Source organism: Phyllobates terribilis, unplaced genomic scaffold (genome assembly GCF_046119375.1).
Source record: "Phyllobates terribilis strain yellow unplaced genomic scaffold, ASM4611937v1 Scaffold_13__5_contigs__length_258822181, whole genome shotgun sequence".
NCBI classification, from domain to species: domain Eukaryota; kingdom Metazoa; phylum Chordata; class Amphibia; order Anura; family Dendrobatidae; genus Phyllobates; species Phyllobates terribilis.
The window spans coordinates 217,847,158-217,868,138 of NW_027362773.1; positions in this window are offsets into that span (position 1 = coordinate 217,847,158).

A 20,981-nucleotide genomic window follows, 5' to 3' on the forward strand; every position below is an offset into this window, starting at 1 on the left:
ATACCCGATCACCCTTGGCAAACTCGAGTAACGAGCACGCGCTCACCACTAAACCTCACCTAAAAGCAATGTTTCTAGAGAAAATATCCACAATAAAACTCACTATGGAGACTACTTTCTTTTTTTTTTTTTTTTTTTTTTTTTTTTTTTTTTTTTAAGGAATGACACTTAAACTTAAATTTTTGTACCCAATTGGTTATCCGAGCTTCATCTTGTCGTAGTTTTGGTACAGATTTTTTCCACACCACTGCCATCACAATTAAATTTTGCATGACAATTGAATTTATGGTTGGATGACCACATAAAATGTATACTTTGCATCTTATTAGGGTGTTTATTCCATTTGAATTAATGTCTCCCTAAATACCAATTTCCTATGATATTTGCAAGGTTCACCAGAATAGTGCCATTGCCATCTACTCACAGTGCAGGGAAAGGGAGACACAGCCCTGTTCACATGAATAAAGCTGATTCCCTGTAGGGAGACGGGTCTCACACTGTGCAGAGAAACTATGAAAGGGGTTTCAATCACTTAATTATTGTAAAAATATCAGCTGTTGCAGCACCACCAACTACAAAGTGATGGCCGATCATGGAGTTTGCCTTCATTTTCTTATGGGAATAACCTACATGCTGCAGTCACATACTGAAAGAAAGCTTTCTTTTCACTCAGAAAATGATGTTGAAATTCCTGTTTGCATTTTGAAGCTTTTAGGGGTCCAATACCACACTTACATGTTTTAGATAAAATCCACAAAGTGATTTTTATCCATTTTGTAAATCCCAAATGGGAAAATCTAGCAAATTTTAAGATGCCTTTCTTCCTTTATTGTAGCTGTACATATGCACAAACTAGAATTAGGAACTACGGTTAAAATAAAAAAATGTAGCAACCCAAACAATGTATTTTCAACACTGTAGTTAAATAGCTAAAATGGGTGACAAATGCAAAAATGTAACAATATAGACAACTGTTTTTTCCCAGCACTAAGCTAAATACACACACAAAATAAATAACAAATATTTATGACAACTAAAATACCAAATGCTTAAGACTTTAACAATTTGTTAAATTTCTGCAGATACCAAAAAATGTAAAATATTAATGTAAAAGTGGTAGGCTTTTTATTACATTGAATGTGATTCAATACATTTACAGCAGCTGCACATTCAATGAGTAGTTTTCTGACTAAGCCTCTCCTCTCCGTGTTTTCATAGTAAACCAATACCCTTATTGTTGGTCCATACTTGTAGTTCTTCACTGTACTGTGTATTTGATACACAAGATTTCAGATCTCCTCTGTAATCACTTGTAATTGAAGAATATTGCTTATAACACATTAGTTTGCTAGGTAAGCTTGCAATGTCTTGTAATGAAGCACTTCATGCAATTTTTCGTGGAGCCTTGCCCTAAAGTGGCAGCTTGTGAGCAAATGTATGCATGCATGGACTGTGTACACACTTCACCTTTACAAACCTCCCTGCCTCACTATGAGCTCCATAAGAGCTTACACAATTTGCCAAGACCAAACATAATTTTGTTTGCTCATGTCTTTGCCTCGTCTGTCAAGACAATGTATATCTAACCTTATTGCTACGCTCACGCCCGGACTAACTGACATGAGTGTGGTTAGTGATCCCACTGGACCATGAACCGAGGAGTGCCTGGAGGGGCGTAACTAAGTATCAACTCGGTCTGACCATGGTCACAGGCGGCTCAGTCGACTCAGTAAACCTGGGAGGAACCGAGCAGAGTGATCAGGTGCTGTCCCCTGTCACAGCTGTTGACCCACACATGAGAATGCAGGAACAGGCAGGTTAGGCTGGCATACAGACAGGTGGGTACGGGCAGGCACGGCTGGTATGCAGACAGATGGGCACTGGCAGGCAAGGCTGGCATGCAGACAGGCGGGTACTGGCAGGTAGGAACGCAGACAGGATAGGGACCAGTACAGACTGGGACACAGGAACGGAGACGCAGGTGCGGTGGACAGCACAGCAGAGCGAAACCGCAGATGCAGTGGACAGCACAGCAGAGCGAAACCGCAGATGCAGTGGACAGCAGAGCGAAACCGCAGATGCGGTGAACAAGTGGAGCAGAGCGAAACCGCAGGTGCGGTGAACAAACAGAGCGAAGCAAAATCGCAGGGCGGTGAACAAGCAGAGCGGAGCAAAACCGCAGGTGCGGTGAACAAGCAGAGCGGAGCGAAACCACAGGTGCGGTGAACTAGCAGAGCAGAGCGGAACCGCAGGTGCGGTGAGCGAGCAATGCGGAACTGCAGGTGCGGTGAGCGAGCAAAGCGGAACCGCAGGTGCAGTGAGCGAGCAGAGCGGACCCAAGGTGCGGTGAACAAGCCGAGCAGAGCGGAACCGCAGGTGCGGTGAACAAGCAGAGCAGAGCGGAACCGCAGGTGCGGTGAACAAGCAGAGCGGAACCGCAGGTGCGGTGAACAAGTAGAGCAGAACAGAGCAGAAGGTGCAGGCAGACAGGACAGGGCTCTGTTCAGATGGAACAGACTGGAAAATACAGGAAGATAGAACACAGGAGGTAGATACGGAGGCAGGGAAACGGGACAAGCAGAACCAGATACACACAAGGTACTTACAATGAAGTAGTGAGTGGACACAAAACTCTCAAACAGAAGTACAGAGACAACGAGTTGGAGTTAAGTGCAGGTTCAGACACTGCAGGAAAAGGGAAGGTTCGGACATAGAGACAAACCGGTAACGGGCTAGGACACTGTTCAGACAGGAACTGAACCAGGAACAAGATACAGGAACCAGCCTGGGAACCGTTCAAGAAGATTACCTCTTCTGTCCACTAGAGGGAACGAAACTGGTCTCACCATCTTGGTTACTAGGATGCTTCCTCCCATCGAGCCATCCTCGGCAACAGATGAAGTGAGTGAAGTACCAGGAACAAGACACAGGAAAGTCTCTCTCCATTTGTTAATATCTGATAGCACCCCAAAAGATTCACGGGACAACTGGAGATCCTCCACCGGGTTGGAGGGGTGCAAAGACTCAGGGGTAACCACCGCCTTGACGTACAGTTTGCCAAGCTTGCTGGATGAAGTGGGCGAAGTACCAGGTACAGGGTGCAGAAAAGTCTCTCCATTTGTTATCAGATAGCACCCCGGAGGATTCAGGAGGCAACTGGAGGTCCTCCGCCTAGTTGGAGGGGTGCAGAGACTTGGAGGTAGCCACCGCCTTGATGGACTTATTGCCAGATTTGTTAGAGATGGAGGATCCTTGCTTAGGGACCAACTTCAGTCTGGTTTCTGAGATGACACGTCTGCGAGGTGGGGCGGTGCCTAAAGCCAGATCATTGGTACAATCGTCGAGACTGTGTGGGGACAATGCCTTCCCTTCCTTCGGAGACTTCAGCGCACAGCGGGTCAGCGACTAGCAGATCTGGTGAAGAAGACACTGCTGACTGTCCTGAAGATATGGGGACTGGAAACCCCTTGTACCTCAGCAGTCCCCCAGGAAACACCATGCAGGTTCTCCAGACTTGAGCGGGCACTAGATCTCCTGGCTCTGGACGACCTGTGGGTAAACCAGACAGCACCTGGAATGTGAACTTCTTCATGTATAATGCTCCAATCTGGAGCTTAATTTGTACAGACAGATTCTGACTGTTTCAGAGTAGGGCTCGTCCTTCCGCTGACAATGCCCAAACCGGATTCTGGAGTTGTCGGACGGGAATCAGACACTGACTCTTCAAGGCTTTACGCCCGAAACTTCTGGTTAATCCAAGGCCTTCACTTGCGACGGAGACCGTCACGGTTATCTGTGGAGAGGAAACACGCCAAGGGCAGCCTCTCCTACAGGCCTAATGTCTTGGGATTCAAAGCTTCGCGGGACAGAGACCATCAGGGTGTCCCAAACAACCGCAGCGGGACCACAATCCGATTTTGTGACTGAGTTCTGGCCTCTGCTTTGCCTGACGAACATAGTCATCCTTCATGGATTCTGTGCGGAGAGCTGCCTCTACAGGCTGGGGAACAGGAGGTCTTTGGGAGGACAGAACCTGGCGTGACGGTTTACCTCTACGCCTTGCACGTCTGGACTGCCTCTTGAGGTTGGGAAGAGAAGCATTCTGTGGAGCATTGTCATCCTGTGTGAATTCTGTGTGGGCAGCAGTCTCTTCAGGCTGGAGAGCTGGTGGGCTACCTACACGCATCACCCATCAGGACTGCTCCAGGATACTGGGAAGGGAAGCTTTAGCAGAAGCCTCAGGGTTAGGGTCATCGAAGACCATTAGAAAGGCCACCAGGAAGGCCTGCAGGTCAGAGACGATGGGATCCCATGCTTCCCATAGGGTGGTGATCCATTTCAAGGCATCACCCGCTAGGTAGGACATCATGAATGCTACTTTAACCCGATCAGTGGGAAAATAGTGAGCATAGAAATTGAAATGCAGCATACATTGCTCCACAAACGCACGGCTTTGTTTTGGATCCCCATAGTACCGCGGTGGATCCGCAGGAACCAGTGCTGATAGCTCCATTTGGGCTGGTGTGTAAATCGCCTGGACCTCAGCTTGAGAATTTTCTTTTCCTTCGTGCACGTATTCGCCAGACAAGAATTCAAATGTCTCCGAGAGCTAAGGGCCGTGGGGCTCAACGGGGACCATGGCCTTAGAAAACTGTTACGGTCACGCCTGGACTAACTGGCGTGAGCGTGATTAGTGATCCCACTGGACCATGAACCGAGGAGTGCCTGGAGGGGCGTAACTAAGTATCAACTCGGTCCGACCAAGGTCACATGGCGGCTCAGTCGACACCGTGAACCAGGGAGGAACTGAGCAGAGGGACCAGGTGCTACTTCAGGTCAGACCCCGGTCACAGCTGTTGACCCACACATGGGAATGCAGGAACAGGCAGGTTAGGCTGGCATTCAGACAGGTGGGTACTGGCAGGCACGGCTGGTATGTAGACAGGTGGGTTTTGGCAGGCACGGCTGGCATGCAGACAGGTGGACACTGCAGGCACGGCTGGCATGCAGAGAGGCGGGTACTGACAGGTAGGAACGCAGGCAGGATAGGGACCAGTACAGACTGTGTCACAGGAACGGAGTGGTGGAAAGCGGAGCAAAACCGCAGGTGCGGTGAACGAGCAGAGCGGAGCAAAACCGCAGGTGCGGTGAACGAGCAGAGCGGAGCAAAACCGCAGGTGCGGTGAACGAGTGGAGCAAAACCGCAGGTGCGGTGAACGAGCAGAGCGGAGCAAAACCGCAGGTGCGGTGAACGAGCAGAGCGGAGCAAAACCGCAGGTGCGGTGAACGAGCAGAGCGGAGCAAAACCGCAGGTGCGGTGAACGAGCAGAGCGGAGCAAAACCGCAGGTGCGGTGAACGAGCCGAGCGGAACCGCAGGTGTTGTGAATGAGCAGAGCAGATCCGCAGGTGCGGTGAACGAGCAGAGCGGAACCGCAGGTGCGGTGAACGAGCAGAGCGGAACCGCAGGTGCGGTGAACGAGCAGAGTGGAACCGCAGGTGCGGTGAACGAGCAGAGCGGAACCGCAGGTGCGGTGAATGAGCAGAGCGGAACCGCAGGTGCGGTGAACGAGCAGAGCAGAGCGGAACCGCAGGTGCGGTGAACGAGCAGAGCAGAGCGGAACCGCAGGTGCGGTGAACGAGCAGAGCAGAGCGGAACCGCAGGTGCGGTGAACGAGCAGAGCAGAGCGGAACCGCAGGTGCGGTGAACGAGCAGAGCAGAGCAGAACAAAACCCGCAGGTGCGGTGAACGAGCAGAGCAGAACAAAACCCGCAGGTGCAGTGAACAAGTAGAGCAGAACAGAGCAGAAGGTGCAGGCAGACAGGACAGGGCTCTGTTCACATGGAACAGACTGGAAAATACAGGAAGATAGAACACTGAAGGTAGATACGGAGGCAGGGAAATGGGACAAGCAGAACCAGATACACACAAGGTACTTACAATGAAGTAGCGAGTGGACGCAAAACTCTCAAACAGAAGTAAAGAGACAACGAGTTGGAGTTAAGTGCAGGTTCAGACACTGCAGGAAAAGGGAAGGTTCGGACATAGAGACAAACAGGTAGCGGGCTAGGACACTGTTCAGACAGGAACAAGATACAGGAACGAGCCTGGGAACTCAGCCCCCAGGGTGGCGGAACAGACAAGATACAGGACAGGACCTGGCTACTCAGTTGCATAGAACACAATGAAAGTGTTGCTCAGGCACCCCCTACTGGATGGGTTTAAGTATCCAGTGACTCACAGCAATAGGCTGGGGAGGCATTAGGATAGCGCACACAGTAACTATAAGAATCAGGCAGTAGCCGCGCCGCGGCCCTAAGCAAGCAGACAAGAGACACAGCAGGTACTGGAGCAAAGCGTGCAGCCTGGATTGATAGGTAAGATGGCGGTCTTGCATGGTGGGAGGTGGTAAGCCATGCCAGCACGACGCCAGGGATGTTACACCTATCAAGAGAATAATAGAGCGTTCATTGCAATCTTCCAACTACTATTATAGTGAAAGAACCGTGCAACTTTTAACTATATTGTAAGGAGGCAATAGTCTGCACCACCATTTAAAAGCGCAACCCTTTGTGCTGAATACTAGATAAGTAAAATATATTTGGAATTTTTCATTGCTAAGCATTCACAAAATGAAGGTAAAAAAAATTCCATTAATCCAGAGTTAAAATAAAATGCCCTTTTCAAACAAGTGTCACCTTTAAAGAAGCACTCCCATTAAGATTTGTATCCTCTTAATATATTGCAATCATTAGATTATACATCAATGTGTACTTAAAGCTGCTCATTTTGAATTAACTGGGTAGAAGAGCTTCTCTTTTCCATTAGGTCTAACACATCATGTGACTAAAAACTGACTGGCTGAATCCTTCTAAGCTCAATGTAGAATATATATACAGTACAGACGAAAAGTTTGGACACACCTTCTCATTTAAAGATTTTTCTGTATTTTCATGACTTTGAAAATTGTACATTCACACTGAAGGCATCAAAACTATGAATTAACACATGTGGAAGTATATACTTAACAAAAAAGTGTGAAACAACTGAAAATATGTCTTATATTCTAGGTTCTTCAAAGTAGCCACCTTTTGCTTTGATGACTGTTTTGCACACTCTTGGCATTCTCTTGATGAGCTTCAAGAGGTAGTCACCGGAAATGGTTTTCACTTCACAGGTGTGCCCTGTCAGGTTTAATAAGTGGGATTTCTTGACTTGTAAATGGGGTTGGGACCATCAGTTGTGTTGTGCAGAAGTCAGGTGGATATACAGCTGATAGTCCTACTGAATAGACTGTTAGCTGATTTTTTTCTTGCCATAATACAGATTCTAAGTAAAGAAAAACGAGTGGCCATCATTACTTTAAGAAATGAAGGTCAGTCAGTCCGAAAAATTGGGCAAACTTTGAAAGTGTCCTCAAGTGCAGTTGCAAAAACCATCAAGCACTTCAAAGAAACTGGCTCACATGAGGACCGCCCCAGGAAAGGAAGACCCAGAGTCACCTCTGCTTCTGAGGATAAGTTTATCCGAGTCACCAGACTCAGAAATCGCAGGTTAACAGCAGCTCAGATTAGAGACCAGGTCAATGCCACACAAAGTTCTAGCAGCAGACACATCTCTTCAACAACTGTTAAGAGGAGACTTTGTGCAGCAGGCCTTCATGGTAAAATAGCTGCTAGGAAACCACTGCTAAGGACAGGCAACAAGCAGAAGAGACTTGTTTGGGCTAAAGAACACAAGGAATGGACATTAGACCAGTGGAAATCTGCTTTGGTTTGAGGAGTCCAAATTTGAGATCTTTGGTTCCAACCACCGTGTCTTTGTGCGACGCAATAAAAGGTGAACGGATGGACTTTACATGCCTGGTTCCCACCGTGAAGCATGGAGGAGGAGGAGGTGTGATGGTGTAGGGGTGCTTTGCTGGTGACACTGCTGGGGATTTATTCAAAATTGAAGGCATACTGAACCAGCATGGCTGCCACAGCATCTTGCAGCGGCATGCTATTCCTTCTGGTTTGCGTTTAGTTGAACCATCATTTATTTTTCAACAAGACAATGACCCCAAACACACCTCCAGGCTGTGTAAGGGCTATTTGACCAAGAAGGAGAGTGATGAGGTGATACGCCAGATGACCTGGCCTCCACAGACACCAGACCTGAACCCAATCGAGATGGTTTGGGGTGAGCTGGACTGCAGAGTTAAGCCAAAAGGGCCAACAAGTGCTAAGCATCTCTGGGAACTCCTTCAAGATTGCTGGAAGACCATTTCCGGTGACTACCTCTTGAAGCTTATCAAGAGAATGCCAAGAGTGTGGAAAGCAGTCATCAAAGCAAAAGGTGGCTACTTTGAAGAACCTAGAATACAAGACATATTTTCAGTTGTTTCACACTTTTTTGTTAAGTATATAATTCCACATGTGTTAACTCATAGTTTTGATGCCTTCAGTGTGAATGTACAATTTTCATAGTCATGAAAATACAGAAAAATCTTGAAATGAGAAGGTGTGTCCAAACTTTTGGTCTGTACTGTATATATATATATATATATGTATGTATGTATGTATGTATGTGTGTGTGTGTGTGTGTGTGTGTGTGTGTGTATATATATATATACAGAGTGGTCCAAAAGTAGGTGGACAGAAAATAATAACATTTATTTTGATTTATATATAAAATTATATTTACGAACACAAGCATAACATTGACAATTAAATTTTATTCTGAACAATAATACAAAAGCCCTTAAATTTTATCAACGCAGGTGCTTAAACTGTTTTCCATTACAATTTGCACAGCTTTGAAGTCGCCTCTTACGCTTCGACAAACTTTTTTGCACAAGTCTCTTTGGGTATTAATTTCTTGAAATGCATCTCTTTTATGTCATTTTTCAAATCACTGACACTTTTTGGTTTTCGACTATAAACTTCGTAGTTGAGTACTCCCCAAAAGAAAAAATCCATTGGGGTCAAGTCTGGTGAACGTGCCGGCCAATCAAGTGGGCCTCTTCGGCCAATCCATTTATTAGGAAATGTTTCATCAAGATACTCGTGGACTACTCTTGAATAATGTGGAGGGGCCCCATCTTGTTGGAAATAAAGGTCATTTGAATTAGGCTGTTGCTGTAACTGGGGAACAACTTGATTCATTAGAATTTCGAGATACTTATCTCCTGTGACTGTTCCATTAAAAATATTGGTCCTAAAACACCAAAACTTGAAATACCACCCCAAACATTGACACCAGGCTCATTTAGTTGCTGCTCTAATGTTAAATGCATGTTCTCATTATACCAGTAACATACAATTATGTCTGTTAATATGGCCGGCTAATTTGAAAGAAGCTTCATCACTCCACATAATGTTATCTAAAATTACTGGATTTTGTTTGGTAAATCTCCCCTTCATAACCTTATTACACTTTCTGTCCACCTACTTTTGGACCACCCTGTGTGTGTGTGTGTGTGTGTGTGTGTGTGTGTGTATATATATATATATATATATATATATATATATATATATATATATATATATATATATATATATATATATATATATATATATACATACTAGCTATTGAACCTGTTCTACGCCCGGGTGCCCCCCTCCTTGTATTTGTGCTGCCCCCATCCTGTCCCCACCATCCAATCCTGGTATGCGTGGTACCCCTCACCTCCAATCCTGGTATGCGTGGCACCCCTCACCCCCAATCCTGGTATACGTGGCACCCCTCATCCCTATCCTGGTGTGTATGGTATCCCTCATCCTGGTATGCATGGCACCTTATCCCTCACTCCCAATCCCGGTATGCGTGGCACCCCTCACCCCCAATCCCGGTATGCGTGGCACCCCTCATCCCGGTATGCGTGGCACCCCTCACCCCCAATCCCGGTATGCGTGGCACCCCTCATCCTTATCCTGGTGTGTATGGTATCCCTCATCCTGGTATGCATGGTACCCATCCCTCATCCCTATCCTGGTGTGTATGGTATCCCTCATCCTGGTATGCATGGCACCCCATCCCTCATTCCCAATCCCGGTATGCGTGGCACTCCTCATTCCCAATCCCGGTATGCGTGGCACTCCTCATTCCCAATCCCGGTATGCGTGGCACTCCTCATCCCCAATCCCGGTATGCGTGGCACTCCTCATCCCCAATCCCGGTATGCATGGCACTCATCATCCCCAATCCCAGTATGCATGGCACCCCTCATCCCCAATCCTGGTATGCGTGGCACCCCTTACCCCCAATCCTGGTATGCGTGGCACCCCTCAGCCCCAATCTCGGTAAGCGTGGCACTCCTCACCCCCAATCCCAGTATGTGTGGCACCCCTCATCCTGGTGTGCGTGGCACCCCTCATCTCTATCCTGGTATGTATAGCACCCCTCATCACTATCCTGGTGTGTATGGTATCCCTCATCCTGGTATGCATGGTACCCCATCCCTCTTCCCGGTATGCACTCCATCCCTCATCCCCAATCCTGGTATGCGTGGCACCCCTCATCCCCAATCCTGGCATGCGTGGCACCCCTCATCCCCAATCCCGGCATGCGTGGCACCCCTCATCCCCAATCCCGGCATGCGTGGCACCCCTCATCCCCAATCCTGGTATGTGTGGTACCCCTCACCCCTCAATCCTGATATGTGTGGTACCCCTCACCCCCCCAATCCTGATATATGCATGGTCCCCTCACCCCACAATCCTGTTGTGTGGGCCCCCTCATCCCTTTCACACTGTAGACACATACAATAAAAAATAAACAGTTATACTCACCTTTCTTCTCTGTACTCCAGCGCTGCTGCGTCCTCTCTGCCGGAGGCCGGGGGAGGAGTGCGGCGCCGGAGCACCGCGCTGTCCGGCGCCATTTTGCTGAAGACACACTGTAAATGTGTCTTCAGTAAAATGGCGCCGGATAGCGCAATGTGCACGCACCGGTCCAACACCTTCACTCCGCCCCCGGTCTCCAGCGAAGAGAGGCGCTGCGGCAACGCTCCTCCCGGTCAGATAAGTATGTAAGTATGGTGCCGGAGATCGCGGTATGCGTTCAGTGTCTACGCATACCACGCGATCTCCGGCGCCATACACCTCCTCTTACCTGTAATGGCTGGATGCGTGCTTCTCTCTGGAGCCAGACTGCGCGACCAATCAGCAGAGCGGTGTTTAAATTTGGCACCAATATCGCTGATTGGTCGCGGCCGGGACCAATCAGCGAACCGTGTTAGTGAGGGATGGAGAGCCTGTTTAAATTTGCCGCCAATATCGCTGATTGGTCGCCGCATGTAGGTGAAGAGCCGTGTTTAAAGTTGGCGCCAATATTGCTGATTGGTCCTGGCCATTGGTAGCGACCAATCAGCGTCGTATTAGTGTGGGCCCGGGAGCGGCGCTGCTTGTGCGGGTACTTCCGCTGCGAGCAGCTGGGAGATGGCCGACTGCTCGCAGCCGAAGCATCCCGACCGGCGGCGCCGCTCCCCGGTCCTCCCTTCACACTTACCATCGGGAGATCAGCGGTCCTAGCCGCTGATCTCCCGACGGTAGCCGCATGGAGGTCAGCGGCGCCGCCGGTCGGGGTAGTTCTGCTGCGATCAGCCGGGAGATGACCGGCTAGCGCCGGTCATCTCCCGGCTGCATCGCCGCTGACCTCCGTGCGGCAGATGAGCCGCTAACGGCCGCCATCTTTTTTCTGAAATCCCGCGTCGCTGATTGGCCGCGGCCGGACCAATCAGCGACGTGGGATTTCCTGGACAGACAGACAGCAGAGACAGACAGACGGAATAAGACAATTATATATATTAGATATATGTGTGTGTATGTGTATATATGTATGTATGTATATATATATACAATACAAAGAAGCTTTATTGGCAGGACCAAATAAACATTAGTTTTGCCAAAGCAAGTGTACAGTAGGGGATGGTGGATGGTGGCTGTGGGGGTGGTGGATGGGGGTGGTGGATTGGGGGTGGTGGATGGGGCATATTCAGGGTGGGGGCTGTGGAAGTCCATGGCATATCACAGTCCTCTTTCTCGCAGCCTATGGCATGCATTCACATACTGTGCTGCTATCTCCATCGCACGCTCTTCTTCCCCCAGCAGGATATATGTTTTCTCTCCCTCCTTCATGGATATGAAGTTCGTGAAGAGATCACAGAGTCTCCTGAAGTGAGTGTCCCTCACTGCTGAGTATTTGGTGCAGTGTAGCAGGAAGTGGGTCTCATCCTCCAGGGCCTCTAGGTCACAGTGTGGGTACAGTCTATCCTTTCTGGGCTTGTAGCTTTGCCTGTGCCGGCCGACCTCGATGGCCAGATTGTGAGCGCTGAGTCTATAGCGGCTCAGGATCTGGCGGTCTCTGGGGTCCGGGAGTTTCTCCAGATATGGAGCCAATCTGTATTCTCTCTGTAGGCTCCGGTACATGGTCAGTTTCTGTGAGGCGTTGATATCGTTCCTCCAGTCACTGACGTATCTCTCCTGGGTCTCATCTACCATCTTCCTGATTCTGGCTTTTGTCAGGCTGCTGCTGTGGTTGTTGTTTTGGTCAGGTTGGGTTTGGGCGTGGGTCCTGGTTTGTTTGACCCCCTTACATGTAGCAGGGCTTTATGGTGATGGGAGCTTGGATTGCTATTATGTAGGTGAGCCTGGAAGGACAGCGTCCTCTTCAAGATTGCTAGGTGCAGTGGGAATCTGCCCAGCTCAGCCCGACATGCACTGTTGGTGGTGCTCCGATGGACCTGGAGAAGGTGCTTACAGAATTCCAGGTGGAATATTTCTGTTGGGCTGCAATCCCGTCTTGACTAGTCAGGGTATGTGTGAGGACCCCAGACTTAGCTGCCGTACAGGAGGATTGGGGTGATGATTGCATCGAAGATTTTTAGCCAGACCCTCACTGGTGGCTTCAGATGGTAGGGTTTCCTATGGATGGCATAGAAGGTTTTGCAGGGCTTGTCCTTCAGGGTCTCTATGGCGTGTTTGAAGCCCCCTGACCGATGAATTTCCAGGCCCAAGTAGGTGTACTTGTCCGTTTCTGTAAGAGTGCAGTTGTTTAGCACAAATGAAGGGTGCTGGTCCAATCTTGTTTTTCTCTTCTGGAACACCATGATGTTGGTTTTGTTTGGGTTGATGGGTAATGCCCATGTGGAATTTCTCCAAGGTTTTCAGATGGTCTTGGAGACCCTTCTCGGTTGGTGATAGCAGCAGTAGGTCATCTGCATACAGCAGGAATTTAACCTGGGCGTCATGGAGTGTGAGACCTGGTGCCACAGAGGATTCTAGGGCAGTGGCCAGCTCATTGATGTAGATATTGAAGAGCGTTGGACTTAGGCTGCAGCCCTGTCTGACTCCTTGGTACTGCTGGAAATCAGCCGTTCTTTTCCCGTTCACCTTCACGCTGCAGCGGTTTTCAGTGTAGGAGCTTTTGATGACATCATAGATCTTTCCTCCTATTCCGCTCTCCAGCAGTTTCAGAAACTGGCCCGGGTGCCATATTGAGTCAAAGGCTTTTTTAAAGTCTACAAAACAAGCGTATATCTTCCCGTGCTTTGTATTGTGGACGTGACTCTGAATCAGGCTGTGCAGGGTGTAGATGTTGTCGGTGGTGCGGTGGTTTGGCATGTACCCTGCTTGGCTTTTGCTGAGGACGTTGTGTTCGGTGAGGAAACGGAGGATCCTCTTGTTTAGGATACTGTTGAACAGTTTTCCCAGGTTGCTGCTGACACATATGCCTCTGTAGTTGGCAGAGTCATACCTGTCCTCACTCTTGTGAATGGGTGAGATGAGGCCTTGGTTCCATGTGTGAGGGAATTAGCCAGCGCTCAGCATGATGTTGAACAGTTTAGCTATTGCAGCCTTTATTTCTGGTGGGCTGTATTTCAGCAGTTCCGGTGGGATTCCATCCAGGCCGCTGGCTTTTCTACACCTTGTGGAAGACATTGTCTCTGAAACTTCTTGTAATGTGATTGGTGTATCCAGAGGGTTTTGGAAATCTTTTGCTTTTTTCTCCATTGCCTTTAGTTTTGCTATCATATTTTCCTGTTCTTGCCTTAGTCCTTCCTTCGAGATGTCTTTTGTATAGGTCACTGAAGTACAGGAACCAGATGTTGCCGTTTTGGATATGTATGTTGCTTTTCTTGCTTTTTGTGCCCATGTGGTTCCATAGTTCCCAGAAGGAGTTGTCTTGGAGGGCGTCTTGGAGTTGGTTAAGTTTAGTGGAGATGTAACTCTGCTTCTTCCTCCTGAGAATGGTTTTCTATTGCCTTTGTATGGTGTCTTAGGCATCTCTGAGGTCCGGGTGGTTGGGGTCTCTGTGTTTCTTGTTTGAGGCTGTTCTCAGGCTATTCCGAACGGCTTTACATTCTCTGTCAAACCAACCGTAGATATGTTTTTCTTTTGGTCTCTTGTAGTTGACTTTTTTAAGGCCAGACAATTCGGCCATGGTGTAGAGTATATCAATGAGATCTTTAGCAGCTTGATTCACACCTTCTGGGTTTGACTTGTTCTCGTAGTTGTAGAAGTGGTGGAGCATCTCCTGTATTTTGGGGTTGCTTGGAACCTCTTTATATTTTGTTTCCGATGCCTTGGACCATTTATAGGATGGAGGCAGGTTGAGGAGGCCGTTCAGCTGGGGCTTTTCTGTTGATGAGTTTTTTGAAGATTTCATGTATAGAAGAAGTTGGCTGTGATCTGTCAGGTGCAATTGTGGGGTGACAATAAAGGCGCTGATATTTGCCGGGTCCATGTCTGTAATGGCATAGTCAACAACACTCCTTCCTACATGTGAGTTTAATGTAAATCTTCCTAGAGAGTCTCCTTTAGTACGGCCATTGAGTATATGAAGTCCTAAACTTCTGCATAGGTTCAGGAGCTTTTTGCCACTTTTGTTGACTGTACTGTCATAGCAGTTTCTCTCTGTGTGTACAGAGCCGTGGTCATTAGATTGTGCTCCAAATATGTAGATGTTTCCGTCCGTGGTCAGAATGTCATTTTCTCTCCCTGTTCTGGCATTGAGGCCTCCAAAGATGAGAACTTTGCCCAGGGCCTGATAATGGGCAGCTTCTCTTTGTAAGGTCTCGAAGCTGTCTAGATTGAAGTAGGGTGACTCTGGCGGGGGTATGTAGGTAGCGCAGAGGTAGACATCAGACTGAGAGGTGAGGATGGAGCTGGTGATTTTGATCCATATGTGGCTGTCTCCTCTCTTCATCGGTTTGATGTACGGTTGGAGCTCCTCTTTATACCAGACCGATATTCCTCCTGAGCAGCGGCCCTGTTTGATGCTTTTATTTTTCAGGGCAGGGACGGAGATTTCCCTGAATCCAGTGGGCACCAGGGATTCGTTTTCAGCTCTGGTCCATGTTTCCAGGAGGATCTGGATGTCTATATTTTTCAGTCTTTGTGTAAAGTCGGGGTCATTTGTTTTACGTCCAAAGGCCAAGGTGTTCAGGCCTTGGATGTTCCAACTGCTAATAGTAAGTGAGGTCATTTTTTCTATATAACTTGTGTGCTTGTAATGAGTGTGGTTGTGTAGGACACACTGGATTTCTGACTGGTTTATTAATGACGTTTGTTTCATCCAGTCACGTTAGTTTTTTGCACAATGTGCTGAGCAGGATCTTTATCTCCTCCATGTTTCTGCTCTGCATTTGTCTTCTCTGGATGTCTCTGTTTTGTATATCTGTGTAAGGCTGGTGGTCTCCTTCATGGTGGTATTCTCTGATGGTCCAGTTTTGAGTGCGGGTGTTTGTTTCCAGTTTTTTGTGAGATAATTGTGGTTTCTTGTCTTTTCATTGCCGGGGGTCTTTTCCCAGAATTTTGGCTGGTGTTAGGTCCAGGCCAAGGGTCTCTGTTTAGTATGATGTCCTTCAGCTCCTTGACCAGGAAGCTGACCCCTTGTTTGTTGAGGTGCTTGCTGTCATACAGGTAATGGTGATTTATGGAGGGGTGTTGTGCCAGAGTCACTCCTGGCACAGATTTCATTCTAGTCGTTAGGTTCATGTTGATGTCCTGGATAGTTTGGCTGGTTATATCCGTTCTTTGGAGCAGAGATGACAGAATGATTTTGCTTTCCGGGAATTTTAGTTGTCGTCCTTACTAGTTGGGCCAATAGTCCTGCGATCTGCTGGTGCTGGTCTGGCAGGTTGTTTGTACCTGTGTGTATTATAATATGATTTGGGTTGTTAAATTGTGGATTATTGATGACTGTTGTCACCTGTTCAATGGTTGCACAGCGGATTTTATTGACTCTTCTTCCTGGGAATAGACGCCGTGTGTTTAGGTACTTCCCATTTGAGTCCATTATTAGGACGATATCAGGACTTTGTAATGTCACGGGTGGGTTATGTGACTGCTGATGGGGGTCTGTTCTGGGACTATGTTGGTTGCAGTTTCTCTTCTCTCTTTTATGGATCTGGTTTCTGGTTCACTTTTATTAGTTTCAGGTTTGTCCGTATTGTTGGGGTTATTTGGCATCTCGGTCTCATGGTCAGTGGAGGTCACGTTGTCAGCACCCATTCTCGTTCCCATGACCCCCTCTTGGTTCAGATGTCCAGGTATCTGTGGTTTTAGCTTTTTCACCTCCTGTCTCAGTCTGGCATTTTCTTGCTGCAGTTCACACATTGCTGTTCTTATTTCCAGCAGTTCAGACCTGTGTTCATGTTTCAGTTTGTTTATCTCATTGATTACTTGGTCATTTGCATTTCTGTCACCAGGGTTTCTTTGAAGCTCTTGCTTAAATTGTACAAAGTCTCTTTCTAGTTGAGCTAGAAGGTCTCTGAGGGTCTGGGACGAGGGGTGTGAAGCATTGGGGGCAGCAGTGGTGTTCCTGGATATCTCTGTAGGGGGGTGGATATCAGAGGTGGCTGGGGCTTGTTATTCCTTATGAGTTTTGGCCTGGAGTTTAATATGAGGGAAACTGTGTTGAAATTGCTGTAGATTGTCCTCAGTGCCTTGTACCAGGACGGTGCCGGTGTTGTACAGGCTGATGGTAAGTGAGTGTCACTCGTCATCTTCATGGTCTCTGTGGTGAGGCCAGGGACTGGAAATTCATATTCCCAGTTTTGAAGGTGTCAGCAGGAATGCTAGTCTGTCTGACTTCAAAGGACCCCAGGAGAGAATTGAATACAGGTCAGCTAGGATATATACCTTTGTAGTGCTAACGGCTATTCCTGACAAGAATATGGGGGAGCTAATTGAATCATGTCAATGTGTTAGATAAATTACCATGCGCACCTTACAATGAGGATATTGCTGGGAAATGGATTATGAAATGTCTAATAGAAGGGAAGAGGAGATTACATGTAAATCGCTTATTTTCTGCCCTGCCCAAGTTACGTATAAATGTGTCCCTCTGTGAGAGAGGAGGGGTCTTCTGTTGAGGGTCACCTGTCGCTACAGATGGGCAGAAAGACACTAGGAACCGCCCTGGACCCATGACAGCACCCTTCCTGCCATGTCCAGAGACCTTTGATTGAAAGTGTGGTATATTCACTTTTATTCCTTTTAATTTTACTGTATCGTATTACTGCTTCCTTACTATATTTGTCTGGCTACTGTGTGTATATATATGTATAATATATATATATATATATATATATATATATATATATATATATATATATATATATATATATATATCTTGTAACCACTTGTATATATTGCACCTAGCATCGCTCTTTTGAGTAAATAAATATATAAAATTTATAAGCTCGCTTCACATTATCCTAAACACGGAACTCACGGAAGTTGTGAGGAAGGATCAGGGGCACGTGGATCCGATCGGTAGTGTGACAGTCTCTAATTCTGATCTGCCGACCCTTACTGTTATCAGACTTGGTTATATATTTATATTGCTTGCACAGGGCGGTGTGCCAGGCCATTGGGTGGTGTGTGAAGAATAACACATTGGTTTTTCTTCTTACTTTTTATATCATAGAGGGTCTCTGGGTTATCTCTAATTATGGCATGTTTTATGGTTTTTATGCTCTTCTGCCTTTCAGAGAATGTGGTCTCCAGGATCTCTGACCCCTTGCTGGCTTGTGTCTCCAGATCAGTGCAAACTTCATTTACTTTCTTCTGAATGTCTTGAACTAAATTTAAACTTTCCATTTCTGTAATAATTCTAATTCTTATTTCTGCGAGGTGTAAGTTCTATAAAGACTATGGGTTGTGTTGGGGCTGCAGGATGGTCCTACCTGTGGATGCTCAGTCCTCTGGATGTCAGACCTGGTGCTGCCTGTTTGCGGTCTCTCCTCCAGAAGTTTCTTGTTTAGTCCTTTAAATCTTCTAATTTCTCCTTTTCCATAAAAATTTTTAGTCCAGCTCGGTCCGGCTCGCTTTTCTCATCCGGGGAGTTGAATTTTTCCAGGTTATGTCTTACAGATTACTCATTACAAGGTATAAAGTGATGAAAGTTCAGGAGCTCATGTTCTGTGCTGCTTACTCCTAGGAATGGTGTTATATCATCATCATCATGGTCCTCACCTTGGCACTCTCAACTCCCCTGATGGAGAAGCCAGGGCCCACCGGAGGAGTCTGGGTCTCTGGTTTGCTCGTCCAATACTGGCCTAAAGCAGGCCGGGCTAAGAAAAGTGTGTGGGGGGAAGTTGACAGGAGAAATAGGGGTGACTGGGGACCGTTTATGGACACCCGGGCTGCCCCCAGGCGGCTGGGGACAGTGTGTGGACACCCGGCCGCCGGGGCGGCTGGTGACTGAGTATGGATTTCCGGCCGCCAACGCAGCCATGATGTGGTGGCCAGATTCCGCCTCCACATACCTAAAAGGCCCAATTTCAAGTGCAAGCCAGCAAGCAGTATGGTATTGCAGCCTGGGGGTGGATGGGTGGCAGGCTGCACACTTACGCTTGCATTCCAAGAAAACAAAGCAGATGCTAACTTCTATCATCATGATCATTGTCTTCACCTTGGCACTCTCAACTCCCCTGATGGAGAAGCCAGGGCCCACCGGAGGAGTCTGGTTCTCTGGTGGGCTCGTCCAATGCTGCCCTAAAGCAGGCCGGGCTAAGAAAAGTGTGTGGGGGGAAGTTGACAGGAGAAATAGGGGCGGCTGGGGACCGTTTATGGACACCCGGCTGCCCCCAGGCGGCTGGGGACCGTGTGTGGACACCCGGCCGCGGGGCGGCTGGGGACAGAGTATGGACACCCGGCCGCCCCCTGGCGGCTGAGGACCGAGTGTGGACACCCGGCCGCCGGGCGGCTGGGGACTGAGTATGGATTGCAGGCCGCCAACGCAGCCATGACGTGGTGGCCAGATTCCGCCTCCACATGCCTAAAAGGCCCAATTTCAACTGCAAGCAAGCAGTATGGTATTGCAACCTGGGGGTGGGTGGGTGGTTGGCTGCATATTTGCGCTTGCATTGCAAGGAATGGAGGAGGTACAATTGAACAGTGCCCTGGGACGAGAACTTGCACGGGGATAGTTGCAAGTCTGCATCTTCTGATGCGGCAAGGATGACTTATGAAGGGCACACTTTTAGGCAGTGACCTGGGTGTCAGAGATGCTTCCAGGGGTCTTCCCCATGCTGTTCTTATGTCTTTTCAGCACTGTATGCATGTGTCACACAGCACATGGCCAGATAACGTTGTAAAATGTTAAAATGATATTTCCCGGTGAATGCATTTGTCACGGTTGAAAGCAATACAAAAGTGCAAAAACACATAAAAAATGCTACTTATGAACATAGCCCAAGGTGTGGAGGAGTATTTTTTTTTTTTGGTTATTTATTTTACCTTATACACAAGTCTTTACCCTGGAAAGGAACTTCCTTAACATATTTCACAGGAAAGCAGTTTCAGTTTCGTTTTTGAACATTTTATTGTGAGCCCTTAAAAGTGGCTTAATACCTCTGACCACGTTGTTGACAGCGAGTATCACTGCGAGCTCGGCCCGAGCTTCGAGCACTCGAGCATTTTAGTGCTCGCTCACCACTACACATAACCTGTTATATAACTCAAAGCGTTTCTCCTCTCTATGAGCTTCATCAGGAGTAGATGTAACAGGTAAATATTAGAAAAAACAGAGATAAATCACTTAGCTAGTCAGAGGCCTTCACATATGGCGTCACGTGTAGCAGAGAGACAATGCTCCAACAAATGGTCCTAAACAGAAATAAATCACTTAGCTAGTCAGAGGCCTTCACATATGGTGTCACGTGTAGCAGAGAGACAATGCTCCAACAAATGGTCCTGCATTCATTGGGAAAGCGGGCGGTGGATGCTGGGCTGTGACGAGCGGGGGAAACCCTGCCCACAACCCATCATCCAGCGCGGGGAGCACGTCACTGAGTCACACCTGACGTGACATCAGCGGAAGCCAGAGCCGACTTCTGGGGGTCATGTGATACCTGTGAGCGGTCAGCGATATCGCTGCTGACAAGCAAAAATGCAACACAAGGTAATTAGAAAAAATCTTCTGTTTAAATACATTAGGGACATTTTAAATAGTAGTGAACAACTTCTTTCAGGAACATACTTTTAACCCTTTTTAGTATCAGAGGCAGACTATCACCTCCAGCACTACTACACGCTCATGTGCCGGTTCATGCATGTAGTAGTCAAATTATTGCAATTTTTGCCTCTACTCAGTCGTTTTTAACAAAGTTGACAGATAACGTGAGTTGTGCCATCTTTTGCAGTCTCAAAAAAGACACAGGTTAGGCAACCCTTGCCACCCATGCGCACTACAGACCCGAGACCGCTGCTGGCCACAGTTGTGGCTGAGGATGCAGTGCTTGTCATGGTTGCATCACTCAGTGTCTGTGAGGGAAGCCGCAACGTAACCTCTTCGGTTTCCTCCTCCTCCACCTCCTCTGCTGAGATACTCAGCTGCGATCCTCTGAGTTCACACCAAGTGGGATCTACAAGCTCATTGTCATGCCATCTGTTCTCCCACTCCTCGCCCTGAGAGTCGTCATCCTCTTCCTCTCCTGATAGAACAGTACAGTCCGTGTGCACCTCAGGTTTGTGAGTCTCATCAGTATCA